General features: G+C 40.4%; 1 protein-coding gene across 1 annotated transcript in view; it reads right to left on the reverse strand.

Annotated features, from left to right (window-relative positions):
- Window positions 1-9,500, reverse strand: part of LOC113467437 — a 46,981-nt gene that overhangs the window by 36,775 nt on the left and 706 nt on the right. The window lies entirely within an intron of this gene.

Consider the following 9,500-nt stretch of genomic DNA (forward strand, 5'->3'; position numbering starts at 1 on the left):
GAAGGGGAGGAATAAAGGAGGGAAATTGTGAGAGGGGGCAAAAGAGAGGGAATAAAATCAGGGGGTAAGGAAGAAAAAAGAAGGACGAATGAAAGGGAGAAGAAGGGAAAATGAAAGGATTGGATTAGGAAAATGGAAGAGAAGGGAGAATGAAGAAAGTAAAAAAAAAAAATGAGGGAATAATAAGTGAAAATGGAGTGATAAAGGACAAATGAGAGGGAGAAGAAGAACGAATAAAAGCATTGGATAAGAACAGGAAGAGAGTAAAGAAAATGAAGGAATGAAAAGGGAAAATGGAGTAATAAGAAGGACGAATGAAGACGTCTGAAGGGAAAATGAAGAAGTAGACGTTAAAAAGGGAAAACGGGGGAATAAAAAAAGAAAATGAAGGGGACAAGAAAGAAAAATGAAGGAGCAATAAGAAACAATGAAAGGGGCAAAAAGAGGGAAAGAATATTCCAAGGTACGAAAGAAAACGAAGCGTACGGATAAAGAAGAGGATGAATAGCTGAAAGAAACCAGGGTTTAAAAGGGGAGGAAAAGGGAGAAATTGAACGGAAAGGGAGATTTTGCGGGGGAAAACAATGAAAGGGGCAAAAAGAGGGAAAGAATATTCCAAGGTACGAAAGAAAACGAAGCGTACGGATAAAGAAGAGGATGAATAGCTAAAAGAAACCAGGGTTTAAAAGGGGAGGAAAAGGGAGAAATTGAACGGAAAGGGAGATTTTGCGGGGGAGGGGGGGAGTAACGGGGGAAAAAGATGTGACAAGGGATTTAAGGGAAAGAAGGGAGGACTAGGAGATAGCTCGGCTAGGAGAGATGAAATTCGAAAGTATGAAGAGGTAAAGCTGGGAACCAGTGGTGTGTTCATCACCGAGTCCCTTCCGCTCCTCTGATTTTTTTTTTTTCACACCGATTTACCACAAAGTGATACAAAACCAAAGTTATTATTTGATGTTTGTATAATTCATTTCCCTTATCTCTTCATTCTCTCCCTATTATCTCTCTGTTTAATTCTAGTTCCATTTCACCTTTTCCTCTCTCTCCCCCTCTTCCTCTACCTATCTTCGTGACTAATTCTCGTTTCATTTCACCTTTTCCTCTCGTCTGCTCTCTCCCCCTCTTCCTCTACCTATCTTCGTGACTAATTCTCGTTTCATTTCACCTTTTCCTCTCGTCTGTCTCTCTCTCTCTCTCTCTCTCTCTCTTCTATCTCTGTCCTTCTCATTAATTTCTCCAGACCAGAAATAATTTTCATCTTCTCGGATTTATAATTTCATAAAAAAAATACCTCTCTCTCTCTCACACACACTTTCTCATTGTCCTTCTCATTAATTTCTCCAGACCAGAAATAATTTTCATCTTCTCGGATTTATAATTTCATAAAAAAAATACCTCTCTCTCTCTCTCTCTCATTCTCTCTCGGTGTGTTTTTTGCTTCCTTCTCATTTCCCTTTCTCTATTTGATTAAGTACTCGTGTTATAATGCTCTTTCAGTCTCTCTCTCTCTTTCTCTTTCTCCCTCTATCTCTCTCTTCCCCCTGGAATTTAAAAAAAAAAAAAAAAAAAAAAAATGAAAAAATCGAGAAATGAAAAATGACAAATTTTTCTCCAAAAAGTGCTATTTCTGTGACCCGAAGTTGAATTCTTAGACCACCCTCAGATCGGTATAATTTATGACTTTATAGCTTCCCCTTTTGAAAAGCTCACGCCGCGCCTCTGCTAGCAAGAGGTAAAGTTATGAAGAGGTAGATCAAGGGAGAGGTAAAGCTAAAGCAAGAGGTAAAGTTATGAAGAGGTAAAGCAAGGGAGAGGTAAAGCTAAAGAGGTAGATAAGAACTTGCTTCAGGAAGTGCAGGTACCTAGGGATGTGGCTTAATCAGGTCTGATATTGAGAGAAGCCCCTGTATTGGGTTACAAGCTTGCAGCTATATTGCTATTAGGATCTTATTCACAAAGATAGCAACTATAAGGAACTAACTTGTATTCAGTTACATCCTTGTATCCAGAAGAAAAGAAGAAGAAGAAGAAGAAGAAGAAGAAGAAGAAGAAGAAGAAGAAGAAGAAGAAGAAGAAGAAGAAGGAGGAGGAGAAGATGATAGCAAGGAACTAACTTGTATTCAGTTACATCCTTGTATCCAGAAGAAGACGGAGAAGAAGAAGAAGAAGAAGTAGTAGAAGAAGAAGAAGAAGAAGGAGGAGGAGGAGGAGGAGAAGACGAAGAAGAAAAAGAAGAAGGAGGAGAAGAAGAAGAAGAAGAAGAAGAAGGAGAAGACGACGAAGAAGAAGGAGAATAGAATAGAATATACCTTGTTTATCCTGCCAGAATGAGACTGAAAAGTCCCTTTACTCCCGCAGTCTAAACAAGGTCTTATATATTTCATAGGTATAGTTTAAATAGGTATTCATAGGTATAGGTATAGTTTAAATAAGGAGAATAGGTAAATAAGGCGTGTAGGTATATTTTATTTGACTAATATGATGGGTATCACATATTATATTTTGTGAAGAATTTGGCCCGTGTTGAATCATAACTAATTCGGAATTCTCCAGACTCATTAATGTTCTAAATTCCCAGCAACAGCGGGACTGTACCTACATTCAGTCGAAATTTACCATTGTACTTACCACCATGTTTTGTAGATTTTTTATAATTTTTGCACATTTTTTCCTCTCTCCTTAAGATTTATTTTTATTACTCCCAGATGTTTCTGATGTTGTAAACATTATTATTAAAGGATTGCTGGTGTTCCAGTGTTATTCTTGTTTGAGCCGTTATTCCAGGGTTTTGCTGGAGCTATTTTGTTGTTTTTTTAAATTTTACATGTCTTGTCTTGACTCTTGATGTTGTTTTATTCAGAATGATGTTCCAAATCTAAATAATAAATTAAATAGTTATGTATGTAGGGTAAGTGTACCATTTATTCGCCCACCTAAAAAACGTACCATTTATTGGCCCACCTGCCCACATTTATTTTTCTAATTTTTGTTTTTATGACTACAATTTTTGAATAGCACTGGTTCGATAGCAGTCTTTAAGCCCTTTCTTTTGATGAAATTGGATCTTGAAAAAGTTCGTCCAGATCAGACTTATGTGGCGTATGGTACAGGTGGGCCAATAAATGGTAAGTTTTTTAGGTGGGCGAATAAATGGTACACTTACACTAATAGAAAAAAATAGGGTAAGTGTACCATTTATTCGCCCACCTAAAAAACGTACCATTTATTGGCCCACCTGCCCACATTTATTTTTCTAATTTTTGTTTTTATGACTACAATTTTTGAATAGCACTGGTTTGATAGCAGTCTTTAAGCCCTTTCTTTTGATGAAATTGGATCTTGGAAAAGTTCGTCCAGTTCAGACTTATGTGGCGTATGGTACAGGTGGGCCAATAAATGGTACGTTTTTTAGGTGGGCGAATAAATGGTACACTTACCCTATTTCCTATATATGTAGAAGATCTGATATAGGTAGGTACTGCTTATGTATAGTAGCCTTATCCACATTTTAACACCTACCTTTTTACAGTGACCTTTTAACTTCCATTTCTCTTTTATCCTATATTCTACTTTTTCTTTAGGTATTCTATACCCAATAGGAAGGAAAGTAATGAAATCGGCTAAAACTTTCGATGGTCAGTTTTTAGTGACAAAACACATGGGTTAGAGTTGGGTGTTAGCGAATAGTATCCATTTCAAATACGGTTTCCATTGTCTGTTTTTACTACAATGCTTTGTTTTGTTTGTTGTAAATACCCACCTATGTTATTTTGTTATGTAGCTTGGTCAAATTTACGTTATCCTGTGAATATTCTGTTTAGCAGTGTTGTTTATGTTGTTTTCACACTATTACGGAGTGCTTTTGTGGTTTTTTATGCGCTTTTAACTTGATAATTATGTTGTGATCTCCGTTAGTTTGGTTGTTTATTCGTTTGTTTGTAATGTGGGTCAAATTTTGTAACTAATTTTTTCTTCTTCTACTTCTCCTTCTTCTTCTTCTTCTCCTCTTCCTCCTTTTTCTTTTTCTCCTCTTTCTCCTACTACTCCTTCTTCTTCTTCTCCTCGTCCTCCTTTTTCTTCGTCGTCGTCTTCTTCTTCCTCCTCCTCCTCCTCCCTCAACTTCTGATCCCTGGTTGTTTGCTTGTCTACAACATACGGTTGCGTCGTAGTTTTCATGTTGTTTTCGCACTTCACTGTTTTCGTTTTACGTCGTTTTGTTATCAGGGTCAGTGTTGGAATAATTTGTCAACCTGACAGGGATAATGTTACCTCATTTCCCGTTTTTAACGTCGTTCTTCTCCTTTTTCCCGAGGTCAGTTCGGTCCTCTTCCTCTTTCTGGACGTTTGGGTGGTTTCTTGTTCTTGTGGTTGTCCACAGATGCTTTTTACATAATGGAGCACTTGCAAATGGGTAAAAATTATAAATAAATGTTCGACTCCCATGTAAAAAGTTGGGACAAATCCAAATCAAAAATCCGAAAAAATAACTGTAAAAGGTCGAAAATTTAATTTCTATTTTCCGTTCTAATGAAAGAGTTCAAACATGTGTGACGTCAGATTTTACGCAGTTGTTTTTTTTTTTTTTTCGTTTCTGGCTGTCGGTACTTGGATTCTTTTGAGGGAATATTAAGACCAAGAGAGACGATAAAGAGAGAGAGAGAGAAGGACCAGAAGAGGTGGTGGTGTCAAAGCAATTTATTATTTACCACCCCCACTTCCTCTTAACGAAGAAGAGGTGAGGGGGGGGGTTACAAAGGGGAACGGAAGTGTGGGAGGTGAAAAAATTGTAGAGAGGAGCGGAAGAGAAGGTATGATGGAGGGGAAGAGGATGGAATGGAGGGGGAGGGAGAGTAGCTAGAAATGTAAAATGCGGCACTTTGTAAATAAATTTCATTTTAATAACGAAATTTGTGACACGGTGTGGATTTATTATTTGCCCCCCCCGCTTCCTCTTAACGAAGAAGAGGGGAGGGGGGGGGGGGTACAAAGGGGAATGGAAGTGTGGGAGGTGAAAAAATTGTAGAGAGGAGCGGAAGAGAAGGTATGATGGAGGGGAAGAGGATGGAATGGAGGGGGAGGGAGAGTAGCTAGAAATGTAAAATTGCGGCACTTCGTAAATAAATTTCATTTTAATAACGAAATTTGTGACACGGTATGAGCGAGGGGGGGGGAAGGGGAAAGAGGGAGGGAATTGAAGATAGTGAGAGGAAGAAACAGAGTTAGGTAACAGAGAAAGAGAAGGGAAGAGAGAAACAGGAAGAAGGGAAGAAAAAGGGAGGACGGGAGAGAAATACATAGAGGGAGAGAGAGGAAGGCAGAGAGATAGAGAGGGAGAGAGAGAGAAAAGGGAAGGGAGACAGAAAGTGACAGACGAAGGGATAGAGAAAAAGAGACGGGGAGCGAAAGAGAATGAGAGGGAAAAAGAACGAAAGAAGGGGAAAAATACGGAGGGAGGGAAGGAGAGAGTGTTGTTATTAGTTTCGGGAGGTGGGAGAATGGGGGGGGGGCATTCTATTTCATTAAGAGGTATAGATGCACACATGGGGCACATAAAATACAGCCGGAAATCAGCGCCGTAGCGAAGAAGTATCCCTAAGGAATTTCAGTGCAGTTGGAACTTGGAAATTTAGCCGAAAAAAATTATAGGGTTTTCGGTTAACTGCTTTTCAAAGAGGAAAAGCCAGCGGGAACAGCATGTTAAAGAAACACTAGATCTTAATGGATCACTGAAGTTAAGGGCCCCACTTGTTGAAGAATTTAGATTAAAATCCCCCTTGCTAAAACCCTCAGCAGTTATACAGTGACCCTTGTGACCCTACAATACAGTGACCCTACAATAACCCTCAGCAGTTATACAGTGACCCTTGTGACCCTGCAATACAGTGACCCTACAATAACCCTCAGCAGTTATACAGTGACCCTTGTGACCCTGCAATACAGTGACCCTACAATAACCCTCAGCAGTTATACAGTGACCCTTGTGACCCTACAATACAGTGACCCTACAATAACCCTCAGCAGTTATACAGTGACCCTTGTGACCCTGCAATACAGTGACCCTACAATAACCCTCAGCAGTTATACAGTGACCCTACAATAACCCTCAGCAGTTATACAGTGACCCTTTTGACCCTACAATACAGTGACCCTACAATAACCCTCAGCAGTTATATCAAACCCCTTGGAAAATCTCTTCTCCGTTTCGGCCGAACAGGGGCAGAATCATAATAATTATGAATTATTCGTTTTTAGAGGAGAGTTTTCGTTTCTTCAAAAATCTCCCATTTCCCTTCTAACCACACACCACTGATTTCTATTAGAAACTACCCCCTCTCCATTTCGCCATTAAAGTCAGTGCGAAAGGCGGAAGGGTAATAAAATTATCTGAACGCTCCGACCATTAAATTAAGGACATTAAAATCACACACCACTGATTTCTATTAGAAACTACCCCCTCTCCATTTCGCCATTAAAGTCAGTGCGAAAGGCGGAAGGGTAATAAAATTATCCGAACGCTCCGACCATTAAATTAAGGACATTAAAATCCCCAGACGACTGACTAAAGTTCTTTACACACGAGTTGCAAATCGTAAAATTTATGAGGGACATGCTACGGGCAATGGGCATGCTAGGACAAGGGTGACCAGAGTCCAATGGAGAAATTGTTTCATTGCTACGAAATAAATACGGTCATAAAAACGGCCATGAATGGGTTTAGCTGTGTCCACACATGGTTGACCGGCCGTCGATCGATGTCGACTGAACCGTCCACAGTGCCTCGATAACATAGATTCACCTCGTCGATCGACGGCCGGTCGACAAGGCGCTCGCTTTTAAGCTGTGGCTACACATCACATAGTCGACTGCCGTCGCTCGACATCGATCGTCGAGGTGCTGAATCTATGTTGTCGAGGCAGTGTGGACGGTTCAGTGGACAGTCGACATCGATCGACGATGTTTAGACACAGAGAGTCTATACCAGGGTTGTCCAACCTTTGTGTACCCGAGGGCCACAAAAGACCAAGGTAGAGAGTTGGCGGGCCGCAAAGAAGAGACACATCCAAAAGATAGTTTCTTAATTGGTTTTTCACATGCTTCATAGTCGAAAAAGCACTTTCGCACATGTATGAACTACCAAACATTGATGTAACCTTCAGTCCTAGAGTTCGCGGGCCGCATGCAGCCCGCGGGCCGCGGGTTGGACAACCCTGGTCTGGTCTTTAGCTTTTCCACTTTCCAGGCGACTGCGCGAGTACGCTTCCAATTCCTTTCTTTCCTTTTCTGTTTTACGAATCTTTTTCTTTGGACCCGTGTGCTGACGGCCTAAGGCCTAAGTAGCAAGATTCTTAATAGCATGTATATGACTATGTAGATAGAAGAGTTTAAGAGCTGAAGTGCCACAATGTATGAGGCTGAAAGGCGCTAAAGGAGGATACTAGCGTTCATAGTCTAATATACCTACCTATATGTAGGTACGTATGAAGGTACGTATATATTAGCTCTTACTAGCGTTCATAGTCTAATATACCTACCTATATGTAGGTACGTATGAAGGTACATATTAGCTCTAATAGCCTCTGTAGTCTGTGTGCCTTTTAGCTTTTATGTTGTTGTTGTTGTAGTAGCAGCAGCTTTAAAATAAAGAAAACCTTAGATGGCACCATTTGGAACATCTATTGCACTTGACTGAGGTTGAATTTGGTCGCAGTTGTTGATTACACACTGAACAAATCCATATTGGGCCTGGCTTTCTCTCAACACCAGCCATTTGAAGAAGAATCTGGAGTAGCCCGGCTGGTGGATACTCCTCAATCCAAAAAAACTCTGGTGGTGGGAAGTGGTTTGAAGTTTGGAAGTGAATGACAGTTTGGTGATTTGGTGAGTTGCTGGTTTTGATGGCCCTTGGTTGGAGTGAACTCCAAGTTGTCCCGGTGCGAAGAACCGTCCATCTTGAGGACTTAGCTTTTATAGCCTTTGTATCGCCGCTAGAAAGTCAAAGGGGCGTAAGTGATTTTATCAAATTTTTCTGGCGTAAGCGCACTTAAGTCTATTTGTGCTGCAATTATTTCCGCAAATATCACATACGCCTAAACATAAAAAATCAATATCTTCACAATGGTTTGGAAATCACATACGCCTGTTCGTGCTATCAATATCTCTTAAACGTAGTATGTCTGTGTGTTAATCTCTCTTTTTTTTTGTCACTTACGCCCCTTTGACTTTCTAGCGGCGTTGATGGCCCTTGGTTGGAGTGAACTCCAAGTTGTCCCGGTGCGAAGAACCGTCCATCTTGAGGACTTAGCTTTTATAGCCTTTGTATGTTTGAAGACTTGAAGAGGTAATATACATAGTAGGTATGTATGAAGAGACGAGTTAGTTGGCAGTTGGTACCACCACCGCAATGTCTTGAAAGTTATGAAGACTCTCATTTCAAGACTATGAAGCTAAAAGGGTAGTAAACTTGAACAGCTTTCTATGAAGCTATCAGGGTGTGTGATCACGATTATGTACGTAGGTATATTATTCCAGTCATTTTAGACAAAAAAGGGGGTAACTTCGGAAAAAAAAAGTAACAAAGGTTTCTCTTCGCCAAAAGCTTTGGTATGTGACCCTGAATCATGGCTCAGACAAAAAAGGGGGTAACTTCGGAAAAAAATAGTAACAAAGGTTTCTCTTCGCCAAAAGCTTTGGTATGTGACCCTGAATCATGGCTCGAAAGTCCCCTAAAACCCCCTATATGTTCGATTAGATTCATAAAGATTTACTGTTGTTTCTGGTGTTCACAAAGGCCAATAAACTGGTTATCAGTCCATTTTCCTAAAGGAGAATTAGGAAAATGATAATTATTAACACACCACATGCCTTCAAGCACACTCCATTTGCCAAAGGCACAGATTTACCTCGCTCTTGAGATCAACTTAATTTGAAGAAACCTGCATTTTCCTGATGAAAATTTCTAATGGAATGCTGAAATGAAAAAGATATTATTTTGAATGCGATACCCACTCACCCGGGATAAATTCAGTCGATCACTTGCAGATTTTTTTTTTATTGTAGGTATTCTATAGGAAGGAAAGTAATGGATATCCCCGGGGTAGGAGAGGGGAGTGGTAGGAGAGGGGTAGGGACAAGATAGGGACGGGATCCCTGAGGTCCAATTGGACACGGGACGGTTTAAAATGGACGGAGACAAGTCCCAGAAGTCCCAGTACACCTTTTAAAGCTGGATAGTCCCGGAATACATGATTCGTCCAATCACTAGTCGATTATATCGATTGTGGTTCTGAAATGCGGTGTACAAACCTTAGTGACGTTCAACTCTAATATAAATCATTGACTAAAAAAAGTTATGTCAGCCACTATCTATCAGGTAGACCTGACATGTACGGCTGAAAAGGTCCGCCTGCCAGATCTACCTGATACCTGATGAACACTCACCTATCAGGTAGACCTGACAGGCACGGCTGAAAAGGTTCGTCTGTCAGGTCTACCTGACAGCT

The sequence above is a fragment of the Diaphorina citri genome, unplaced genomic scaffold (genome assembly GCF_000475195.1).
Source record: "Diaphorina citri unplaced genomic scaffold, Diaci psyllid genome assembly version 1.1 scaffold475, whole genome shotgun sequence".
Classification (NCBI taxonomy): Eukaryota; Metazoa; Arthropoda; class Insecta; order Hemiptera; family Psyllidae; genus Diaphorina; species Diaphorina citri.